Source organism: Lycorma delicatula, chromosome 12, assembly GCF_047948215.1.
Source record: "Lycorma delicatula isolate Av1 chromosome 12, ASM4794821v1, whole genome shotgun sequence".
Classification (NCBI taxonomy): Eukaryota; Metazoa; Arthropoda; class Insecta; order Hemiptera; family Fulgoridae; genus Lycorma; species Lycorma delicatula.
Window position 1 is genome coordinate 5,448,639 of NC_134466.1, and position 13,328 is coordinate 5,461,966.

A 13,328-nucleotide genomic window follows, 5' to 3' on the forward strand; every position below is an offset into this window, starting at 1 on the left:
TATTACGATGTTATTTTTTAATTATTAATGCATTAATTCCCCACTAGGGTCGCTGCAATGCTGTACAATATTAGCAGTCTACAAAGAAAAGCTGTACAAACAAAAATTTCAAATATTGTTACGGTTACGATTCAGATCTCGTGTCAATGTACCGGACTTATTATTGAGAAGTTAATTTTCCGTATAAAATTAAATTTAATTTGAGAACTGTGCATTTGCGATCTACGCGTATTTAAGTAGTCAATTTGTACCGATTTTAAAAGCTATTGATAATAATTATTAAGTAATTTGTACTGTAGTAAAAGAGAAATGCCGTATAATCCAAAAATCAAGAATATATAACGACGAAGATACACGAGGCGTTGAAGAATACGGTCGGAAATTTTCCGATCGAAATATTCCTCACGGGCAAATATTACGGTACCTAAGGCAAAGCGGAACTCTTAATGTAACATCTGAACGGGAAACAAATATGAATGAGCACTTTTTATGTATGAGAGACCGAAATCCAACTACTAGTATTCGTAGATTATCTGTACTTTTAGAGATTCCACGCAACAGTATACGGGAGATATTTCACAATGAAGGTCTCTCCTCGACATCTTTGTTAATCAATTCAACGTCGAAGAACACGTTTACAATCATCGGCTGAATTATTGTCAAAATATTATAATATATTACAAATATAATAAAATATTATAATATATTGCAAAATAACGTGCTTCTGTCGCCGATATTATTTACAGATGAAGAAACATTTACGCGAGATGAGATAAAAAATACACGGAACAAACATTTTTGAAAAAGTGAAAATCTTTTTTTGGGGTGGGGGCAATTTATGATAAATTTTATTTTAAAATTAGCATTATTTATTTAAATAAACAACAAGGTTTCAAAAAATTCAAAAAAATTATATTTTTAAAATTAGATCGGGTTTTCTCCCCCGAATATTGCCTTAAAGTTTTTTTGTTTTTTTTTTTTGGGGGGGGGGGTCACACGCTCTACTACTAAGTCTACAAAAACATAAAAAAATTTGGTTAAAGAATATGTAATAAATAAAAAGATTGCATTTTTTAGATTTTTGGGGAAAGGGGAATTTTGGGGAAAAAAATTTCTTTTAAAGAAAGAAGCCGTAATAAAAAAGGGAGTCCGACAACGATGTTCCCTATCTCCGTTACTTTTTAATATTTACATAGAACTAGCAGTTAATGATGTTAAAGAACAATTTAGATTCGGAGTAACAGTAAAAGGTGAAAAGATAAAGATGCTACGATTTGTTGATGATATAGTAATTCTAGCCGACAGTAAAAAGGATTTAGAAGAAACAACGAACGGCATAGATGAAGTCCTACGCAAGAACTATCGCGTGAAAATAAACAAGAACAATACAAAAGTAATGAAATGTAGTAGAAATAATTTAGATAGACCACTGAAGATAAAAATAGGAAGAGTAGAAGAGTTTTGTTATTTAGGAAGTAGAATTACTAAAGATGGACGAAGCAGGAGCGATATAAAATGCCGAAACCATAGGGGAAACATGTCTTCATTCAGAAATATAATTTGTTTACATCAAAAATTAATTTAAATGTCAGGAAAAGATTTCTGAAAGTATATGTTTAGAGCGTAGCTTTATATGGAAGTGAAACTTGGACGATCGGAGTACCTGAGAAGAAAAGATTAGAAGCTTTTGAAATGCGGTTCTATATGAGAATGTTAAAAATCAGACGAGTGGATAAAGTGACAAACGAAGAGATGTTGCGGCAAATCGATGAAGAAAAAAGCATTTGGAAAAATATAGTTAAACGAAGAGACAGATTTATAGGCCACATATTAAGGTATTCTGGAATAATCGCTTTAATATTGGAAGGACAGGTAGAAGGAAAAAATTGTGTAAGGAGGTCATGTTTGGAATATGTAAAACAAATTGTTAGGGATGTAAGATGTGTAACGACTGGCACAAGAATGGAAATCTTGGAGAGCTGCATCCAGCCAGTCAAATGACTGAAGACAAAAAAATACACACACACCAAGATCTGGCAGTAACTGGAAAACTGATTGGAGAAATCAGAACTAATTAAGTTAAAAAAAATAATTCTGAATTTCTGTATACCGTTCAACGGATACCTTAATATATATCCTCAACTAATTTTTATTAAAGCCTTTGTAATTGTGATTTATTTTGAAATTAATTTTCTCTAATAAATTTTCTCTTGTTCCATCCAGGCAAATAGTAGCATAATCTATCCATCCATTCTTGGCATGATCTATATAATGTATTTTTTTTATGTATATACCGATCTGAGTAAAAAAATTATTTTCATTTAAAAATAATAATAATAAAGAAAAAAGATTTTAAATATACTTCTATCAGATTTGTATTTGTTTTATAAACAACGGTTAATTATTCCTGTGACCTTTATTACTCGTATTTAATAATAATTATTACCTATTTTAATTATACGATGAGTTAAAATAAATTTAACTACATAAGCAACAACATAATAAAATATTATCAATTTCCCTTGAAACTGTATATAAGTAAAATCAACTTACGATTCTGAAACTGGAAATTTCCAAGGGTACAATAAAATATTAATAAATTTTTTTTTAAACTACTTACTTTTTAAGATTCAAATAAATTGGTCAAGTACTGCATAACTTTCCCTGTTACGCTGGTCAAGGATAACTTGATAAAAGTATATATATATATATATTTATAACTTTCATAAAAGGAATGAAAAAAATTATTCCTCATTTCGGGTTTGGAATATAATATAGGTGCCAAAATTTCTTTAATTTTAATACCCCTTTAAGCGATAAAAAGAAATCTAATATGGACACCGTATGACTGCCTTGTACGCCTGTTAAATTACATATTCAAATTTTTTGCTGCACTTTATTTAAACTTATTTCATTTGAAAGTGAGATACGATAATCCAGCTCTTTAATAAAGTGGACAGTTACACGACTGCTGAAATATTAGTTTTTATTAACAACAAATATTTATACAGTTATTAATTCCACAATCTTACATGAAATATTAGGATAGAGTACAAGTTCCTTTATTACTCGTATTACTAGATCGGTATTATTCATATCTTCGTGAGTTGCCGATTAACTAAAGTTTCAGATTTCTGAAACTTTAAACTATTCCGTTTAGTTAACTCCTATATGCCGGTTACAAATGTTAATTTCGACCATACAGTGTAAAATACTCTATTTTTATTACTGGATTATTTGGTGAATAATCAAAAATGAAAAAGAAACAACGATACAGGAAAAAGAAAGATAACATGAACAAATATATCTCAAAAAAGAGGAAGAAAATGTTAAAACCAACGAAAGAATAAAAATATTAAGAGAGGATGATGAATATAAAGAAAGAAAAAATTTGAAAACTACTACGTGTACATAAATTAAGATCAGAAGAATTATATTAAATCAAAGAACGATTAACTGATTGGAAACAAAAAACAAATAAACAAAATTATTATCAAATCCAACTTAGGGAGAATATTGTCCGACAATATCAGAGGAGTAATGAACTAAAATATTACAATTTTTTGCAATTTATTAAAGATCGGGTGTGTATGTCTCAGTGTATATGTTGATCTTGTGAGGATCTATTTTTCTGTCACTCTGTAGTTAACTTTAATGTACATAAAATTAAACAGAAATTCCAGAATAATTAAACAAAATTAAACTAGAAAATCCAAAAATAATAAGTTATAATTATAATTTTCAATTAATATTAAATAATCAGATGTTTCATCAAATCTATTACGTCAACACAAACATAATAATGCCTATTAAATTACAAATAAACATTGTTAAAAGTACATGAAATTTTATTTCACTAATAACATTTGATCGTTTGCATATTTTTTTTTAATATTATTGAATTATTATTTATCGTAATTTTTTTTTTACAATCACGGGTTAATAATTAATTATTAAATCAATTTAATTAAATTAAAAAAAATAAAAAAATATATTTAAAAAAAAAGGAATGAAGTCCGATTCGAACCAAGGTGCCAAATATTTCATTAATTAAAATTTTATTTGGCTATAACTCTGGAATCGATGTAAATAAGTAACGCTTATGATAAATCTTTGAAAAGCTCACAATAAGGGTAAGAAAAAGTCCAAAATCAAATTTTTGAGGGATTTTGGATACTTTTGGTTCAGTCGATCGGAATCAAAAGGAAAGGTGCACAACTAGATGTTACAACAGTCCTAAATCCAAATTTCAACATGCTACAGCTAATCGTTTTTGAGTTATGCGAAATACGTAAGACGTCACAAGGAAACTAGTCAAAATGGATTCAGGGATGGTCAAAATGGATATTTTCATTGAAATCTGAAAACCGAAATTTTTCGCGATCACAATACTTCCTTTACTTCATACAAGGAAGTAGAAATACGCCCGTCTGAACTGATCCACTTTCTAAAGATTCAGTTCTGTTACCTAATTTTGTCAATTTTTCAAATTAAAAACCATATGAAATCATCAAATTTACTCCTTCAAAAAATGTCAGTAAGGCTTCAATTTATGTACACCCTTGGGTCGAAATTTTTCGCAAGCTACAAATGGAAAAGAGTGTTTCCCAGATCCACATTTGTATGTATTTCTTTTTTATTTGTACAACATGTCATTAAATGTTCCCATTTCTTCGATTCACACACACACACACACACACACGCACACACACACACGCGCACACACACATACGCGCGCGCGCACACACACACACACACTATATATATAAATATATATTTATAAATTGTATGAAAATTGATGTAATTTTGTGTCGTAATTATTAGGTCAATTATTGTGAGAAAATTATTACTTAATTTGATACTAATTTACAGTACTAGAATTAACAATTAAGATTTCATCGAATTGAACGTAAAGTGGAGGACATGAAAATCGACACAAAATTACAACATCAATTTTCTATCATAAATCAGCTATTTGTTAACCGATTTAAAAAATTAAAATCTCATTTTGTTCAAAATAAAAGGCTTAATATTTTAGCAAATAAAATAAATTTTGGTAAAACTAATTTTTACGGAGATATAACATATAGCAAAATAAACATGGCCTCCATTTATAATCTGCGAACGTATTTAAGTACTGAATTTTTGCTAATTTTAAAACTTTATTACCAAATATTAATGTGATTCGTCTATCCGAACTTGAGATATAAATTTTTATATAAAATTAACAAAATGGGGACAAGGGGAGAACGAAAAAAAATTGCCATTTTCCCTAAGGATTTTTTTGTTTAGTTTTACAAGTAGAATCCGAAAAAGTATAGACAGTCCACCATTTTAGAAACATTCTAACAACTCACTCTCTCTCTCTCTCTCTCTCTATATATATATATATATATATAGAGAGAGAGAGAGAGAGAGAGAGAGAGCGTGTGTGTGTGTGTATTCACATAAATATTTTCCATTAACTTACAACAGCAACATTTTCTCTTAACACAACATAATACTCTGGTTTACAAGAAAAGGCCCCCTTATTGTGTTTCCGTTGACGCTTTCATTAAATTACTCTATCTGTTTTTAACAATTAAAATAATCTACTGACAAATTTTATTTATAATTACATTAAAACTTTCTTTATTAAAAAAAGAATAAATAAATAACATCCAAGAATTTGAATAAGTTTTCACCATTTAAACTTTACAAAATTATGAAATTTAACAACTATAAATCCTACCTTAAAACGATCTATTTTTTTTCGATATAGATAGAAATAGCAGTTCAAATAAAAAAATTAAAAAAATACGATTGTAAAACAACATATAAGAACATTTAAAACCAAATACAGAGTGATTCAGGAGGATAGAGCAATACTTTGACCACTCATTCTAGAGGCTAAAAATAAGAAAAACGTTCATATAAACGTAGGTCCGAAAACGCTTCGTTATCGACTTATACAGAATGAAAGATTTCGCCCGAGTTTCAGTTCCTCCGGGTAAATTAAGGCTTTCTGAAATTCTGCGTACGTCAATTAAGGGACAAATTCCCTTAATTGACGTTCGCCAATTACAAAGTCGACATGTTTAAAATTTTATTTGTTTATGTTGATATTATTTACATCAATCTTCTTAAAATTAAATTCTCTACGATTTATGTTTAAAAAATGTACGATTTATCGCCAATTTAACAACGTTATTGTACGTCAAACGTAAACAAATGTGTTTTTTGCCCCTTTTTTGGCGTTTTACACGGGATATCATAGAAAGTAAGAGAGATACAGTTCTGGGACCTACTTTTTTCGATTTCCCAGCTCAAAAACCATAAGAAACAATCGAATTTGCCCCCTTAATTGACCTTCCCAGAATTCTTTTACTCTGTATTTTAGGTGAAATCTTTTACCCTGTATAACTCGCTAACGAAGCGTTTTCGGACCTACGTTTATACGAACGTTTTTCTTATTTTTATCCTCTAGAATGAGTCGTCAAGGTATTGCCTTATCCTTCTGAATCACCCTGTATTTTAACGGAAAACAATGTGGGTTACAAGTGTACCAAAAATTCGGACATTTAATGTGAACTTTACAACCGGTTTTAAAAATTTCCTTCTCGAAAAATATAACCCAATATGTTACGGTCTCGTACTAAAAAATATATCGTTTTTACTTTCCAGTCTAGATAGCGTTATACCAGAGCTGTAGCTCTAGAAGAGAAAGTACTGTAATCGGTCCAATTTGGGCAAATGCGGTTTTCACCGAGTCTTGATATTTTGACACCTTTTTTTTTGTCTTCGGTCATTTGACCGGTTTGATGCAGCTCTCCAAGATTCCCTATCTAGTGCTAGTCGTTCAACAGCTGTAGCTCTAGAAGAGAAAGTACTGTAATCGGTCCAATTTGGGCAAATGCGGTTTTCACAGAGTCTTGATATTTTGACACCTTTTTTTTTGTCTTCAGTCATTTGACCGGTTTGATGCAGCTCTCCAAGATTCCCTATCTAGTGCTAGTCGTTTTTTTGACACCTAAGGTACCCGAAAAATCGGATGTTAATGTTCGTATCTATTTCTGTGTGTTCGATGTCGGCCTCTAAATTACATTGCATTTCTACAACTACTGGACAAATTTTGACCAAACATGGTTATATTAATTCTATTTATCGGGCATTGATGAGATTAAATTTTCAACTTAAAAAAGGTCAAGGAGGTGAGGCTGTACAACAAGGTTACCCTCAGTATATCGAGATTTCTCCTAATTAAGTTCATATGTTTCTTAGACGCATTTTTTAACGATTAAAAAAAAAATCATATTTGCCAAAAACATTTTTGCAAAATCGTATCCCTACACCAAAAAAATGATGTAGTCGTCTTCTACGTTATGACGTCACTGGTAAGAGATAGAAATAAATAAATGCAAATATTTAAAGTGTAAAAAAGTAACTCTGTCTGACCGGTTGACTCGGTACCTGAAGCGTTAAGCCTCGCGGCTACACCAGTCTGCCGAACGTACAAGAGAAATTTGTTCTATGTGAATTGTAAATTACATTAGTTTAGTTAGTGCCGACCGTCTCCCACTAGTACCGACACATCCGCGCTAACTAAATACGATATGCACGCGCGATTTAGTTAGAATCATTATTCGATTAAATAAACGAAAAATATTATATTTAAATAAAATGATAAATATATTTTTTTAATTAAGTGTGTGCGTAAGCCGTGCATCAGAAACAACCCACAGATGTCAAAATTTCTAAAGTGATTCACTGTTGAGAACTTTTTTTAAATTAAAACCAGTTTTAAAAGAAACTGTAAAAAAAATTAAACGGACGTAATTTTGGTTAAGGGAAACGTATTGCAATGTTTTTACTTTCTTGTACGAAATAAAGGAAGTATTATGGTTTCGAAAAATTTCGGTTTCCAGATTTCAACTGAAATATTCATTTTGATCATCCCTGAATCCATTTTGACTAGTTTCGGCGCGACGTCTGTACGAACGTACGTATCTCGCATAACTTAAAAACGATTAACTGTAGGATACTGAAATTTTGGATTTAGGACTGTTGGAACATCTAGTTGTGCCCCTCCCTTTTTTATTGCAATAGACTTAATCAAAACTGTACAAAAAAGTCCAAAATCCAAATTTGTTTGGATTTTGGAATTTTTCTTCACTGCAGTAATAAACCCTCATTGAGAGCATTTCAACTATATATCATAAGTTGTACTTATTTTAATCGGTTCCAGAGTTATAGCCGAATAAAATTTTAATTAATGAAATATTTGGATCTTAAAAGGGGAAAGTTCGAATCAGACTTCATCTCCTTTTTTTTTTTTTTTTTTTTTTTTTGTAATTAAAATATATTGATTTAACTTAATATATTGATTTAATTTAATATATTAATATATTGTATTAAATATATTGATTAACCTCTGATTGTAATTTTTTTTACAATAAATAATAATTCAATAATAACAATAAAAAAATATCAAAAGTTATTAATGAAATAAAATTTTATGTACTTTTCATTTTAAAAACATGTGTATATGTAATTTAATAGGCATATAAGGAAGTCATGTGATGCCCACATCAGAATTTAAGTAGACATTTAAAGTATTTCATAAGATAGCTGGAGATATTGTAACGGGTACCATGATTCGACTTCCTGAAAATTTCGATATATTTCGCGTTTCACATCCCGCAGACCCCAAAACCACCGTCAGTTCAAAAGTTTTATATATAATATAATATATATATATATATATATATATATAAATAATATCACTTTCTTGTGTACACGATAACTGCCGTAATTTTGCGCCAATCACTTTCAAATTGATACATAAAATATAACGACCCAAAACCTCGGTCGAGTTCGTTAATGGGAAATATCGGACTGTGGGAATAGAAATGGAAGGGCTTTTTCGAAAAAAAAATACAGGTATAACATTCTTATTAAGTAAAATATCGGATTTGTTTAAAATTTCTACTACTCTTTGAATAAGAGCCAAAAACCTGTGTAAGTAAAGTTTTTGATATCACCAATCGTTGGCCCAGGGGTTGGAAAAAATAGGGCTTCGAAGACAAAAAAGAATAAACCTCCCTTAATACGCACAATATCAAATCGATTTAAAGTGATCGTTAGTCTTCTAAACATTACCTAAAACCTTTGTCTGAAACAATTATTGATATGACCAACCCTTACGGCAAGGGATGACCAAAATATTGCTGGAATTGTAAGAAGATGGGGCTTGATGTATGCTAAAGATGTGAAACTTTTTTCACATGCGACCACTGTCGTATCGAGTAAACTTGAAGTTTTTTCTAACTTTACGCTGAAAATCTCTTTTATCAACCTACTTAGCACAGGTGAAATCTACGTCCGCCTTTCGACGTGCGGAAAGGGATTTTCTTTTACTTAAGACTGTGATAATGTGATACTGAAAAAAGCAGATCGTTTCAAGATAAATTTTATTTTTCTACGGTTACCTTTTGATAAGTAATTGAACGGTTTCCATACTTTGTTACACCTACGTTAATAATTAATTAATGAATTTTTAAATGATACTAATTTTAAAAAAACGCTGATCATTTCTGCATCCGTTAAATGTGTAGAAAATAAATATTAGCTCAAATAATTTTCATTAACGCCTTCTGAATTGTGATTTATTTTTTGTATTAATCATCTTCATGTTGTATTTGCCTTATGAATTAATTCACCACAGAGGGTTATGAACATGTACGAGGGAGTATGAAAATTTAATTTTGTAGTGTATGAAAAAAACCATACCTTATTGGAATTCGAACCCGAAACTTCCGGATGAAAGCCGAGACATTACCACTCCGCCACGGAGATCGGCGGTGTGCTATCGTCTAATATAAATAATATATTTAAATATTTTAAATAATTATATGTTATTTTGATGCTGCTTTGATTTAGTTTTTTATCCACGGTTTCCCTTGATCGATCCAGGGCAATGGATAGGAGAATTCTTTTTTATTATCCGGTAATTAGGTACATTGATCTATCCTGATGTTAATGAATTAATTATACTCCTTATATAAGTATATAAGGTGTGTGTGTGTGTAGGATGTGAACAGAATATTTTTTTTTAATAATTAACAAACAAAACTGACAACGCGACGCATTACAAAACGCATTATAAGAAAGAAAACTAAAGTTTATAAATAAATTGACCGTTGTGGAATAGTGATAACGCCCTTTTCTTTCAACTATTAAGATTCCAAATTCGATTCCCAGTTATGAATCGAAGTTTTCTCATCCAACTACAAAAATTCCATTCCCTATTTCCAGGCACAACTTTCGAACTTATATCGTGAATCGGTCATCAACTACAAAAAAAGATTAAATAATTAATTTATAAAAAAATCCCTTTTGGCAGGCCGGAAGGCAGATAGATTTCGCCGGTGCTAAGTAGGGGAGAAAAGAGATTTCCACTTTAAAGTTAAGAAAAACTTCAAATTTATTCAATACAATGGCTGCAAGTGAAAAAAATTTTCACATGTTTAGCATACGAAAGCCCCGCCCCATCTTCTTACAATTCCAGCAACATTTTGTTCATTCCTTGCCGGAAGTGATGGTCATATGAAAAATCGTTTCAGACAAGTTTTAGGTAATGATTAGAGGAATAACGATCACTTTAAACGGATTTGATACTGTGCGTATTAAGGGAGGTTTGATTCTTTTTTGTCTTCGAAACCCCATTTTTTGCAACCCCTGGGCTAACGGTTGATGTCAAAAAACGTTGACATCAACCGTCAAAGTTTTAGGCAAATAAGTTTTAGGCCCTTATCCATAAAATAGTAGGAACTTTAAACGAATTCGATATTTTATTCAATAAGAAAGTTCTAGTGATATTTTGTTTTTTTCTAAAAAGTCCCTCATTTCTACCTCCACGGTCCGATCTTTTCCATTAACGAACTCGACCGATATTTTGGGTCGTTATATTTTATGAATCAATTTCAAAATGATTGGCGCAAAATTACGGCAGTTATCGTGCACACAAGAAAGTGAAATATATATATATATATATATATATATATATAAATGCATAAACTTTTGAACTGACGGTGGTTTTGAGGTCTGGGGATGTGAAACGCGAAGATATGTAGAAATTTTCCGGAAGACGAATCACGGTACCCGTTACAGTAGATAGCTTACTTATGAAATCTACCTAAAAATCACGTTATATCCAAAAGGAACGGTCCAGCTATAATAATTAACATAACTATGAAGTACATATAAATCGTTTTAGATTATACGAGTATATAAATGGTACTAATCAAATTTACTTTCTTTGAAAGTAATGATAATCATTACTTAATCATAATACAACCAATAATAATCATTATACAACCAACCCCTACGATATTATAATTTACAGACCTAATTATCACCTGCATTTTTATAAGTTAAGAAGCATACAGATAACACCACGGATATATTAAAAAAAAAAAAAAAACGGGAAACCACTTGATTCCTCATACTTCTTAGTAATCCTGGAATAAAATAATTATTATTCTTGAAAACAGCTATACCTGATATACATTAAATTACAAATTGGTAAAAATAATAAGTGAAATGTATATATATATATATATATATATATATATACATATATATATATATATACATATATACAGGTTATATATATATATATATATATATATATATATATATCCAACTGTTTTCCTTTTACTTAACGTAATATTTCGGCTTATAAGAAACAACTTTCTTATGATTTCATTCGTTTAAAATACAAAAGATTTTTTTTAAGAAAAAAAGTATTATTCTATAGATGAATTATTAATTAAATACTGATAAAAAAAATTTGTCTATTTTTAAAACCAATACATAAATTTGCGTAAAATGTTTTTTTTTAATTTTATTTTATAATAATAATTGTATAATATTTTGTGATAATATTATTTTAATCAAAGATTTATGGGTTGTCTGGTTTATGGATTTGTGGGTTTCTCTTAATCCAGCCAGATAAATTCTTGTACAGTCTGTTTTATTTCAACTTACAGTATCATATCTATTCGTTTCTAATGTAATCTATATAATGTATTTTTTATTATAAGTCGATCAGAATGAAAGATTTATTTATTTATTAAAAAAAACCAAATTACGATCGGAAATCTTATACTTTATCGGTAAGCTTGGCATGAGATGTTTGTTATTCTTTAATATTTGTTAATTTCCCTGTTTAAATTTTTTTTAAACTGTATTCACGATTTTCGTATGAAATAAACAGTAGATTATTCCACCAAAACGTACGTTACAAACTAAATTATACGGTATACGAATCGGATATTTCAACAATTCATTTATGTTTTCGGTTCAAATTTACCCCGATTTAATAATGAACATCAGTTTTATTAACTTAAAAAAGATTAATCTTGTCTTTTAAAAAAATAAAGAACTTTATTTTTATTTATTTATAAATGTAATTATTATTATTACCTTTTAAGAAGCGGTCCATTCGATAAATCACTTTTAACACTTAACCTATTATTTAAAAAAATATAAATAAATAAAATAATCCGTATCGAATCAAAATAATACGACACAAAAATAGCAAAGCACACACTTCGACTGGACAACGTTACTGACATTCAGCGGAACAAGTCGGTTCAAGCAACAGACCCTAACACAAACTAACACTGATCATCTTCAGAGTTGCCAACCTATAAAAACAAAATACACTAAAGACGGAATAAAGAACGTAATGAAAACCACCTGTTCCGTCTATTCCTTCCACCACATCATCTTGCATTTTAGTACACTGCCCTCTACATTTAAAATAACAAAATTAATAACGTGTCGTGCATAACAATACATTTACATTTATGTAATTATACGTACAAAAATTATCAGCCTTATGTATAAGTAAATTGAAGAGTTATTAATCGCCTGCATTAATTTCGTCAGCCACTACTGGAAAACAAATTGCTTTCGGGTATATGTTAATATGAACTTTTTTCATTATTTAATAAAAAAAAAAAATACTTCTATAAAATACGGCAGAAACTTCGTGAATCATCTAATTACGTATAATATACAGACAAACACGCGCTCGCATTCACACACACACACACACACATAGAGAGGTAAGAGGGGAGAACTTCAGGAAATATTCTACAAGCGGAAAATAAAGTAAAAAGTTCAATATAACATAGGTACAAAAACTTTTGTTTCCTGTTATAACTTGCGAAAAATTTCGCTCTTATTTTTATTCTTCGGATCAAATTAACTTATTAAAACTTAAATTAAGGGATAAATTTAATAATTTTGACCTGAAAAAATTAAATAAAATGGATCCCAGA

General features: G+C 29.7%; 1 protein-coding gene across 1 annotated transcript in view; it reads right to left on the reverse strand.

Annotated features, from left to right (window-relative positions):
- LOC142332828 (ATP-binding cassette sub-family G member 5) overlaps positions 1–12,607 on the reverse strand; it is a 190,267-nt gene extending 177,660 nt beyond the window's left edge. Inside the window, exon 1 of the mRNA XM_075379451.1 lies at positions 12,466–12,607. The gene's annotated coding sequence lies outside the window, so the exon portion shown is untranslated. The remainder of the gene's footprint in view (positions 1–12,465) is intronic.
- Between the last annotated feature and the right edge of the window lie 721 nt (positions 12,608–13,328).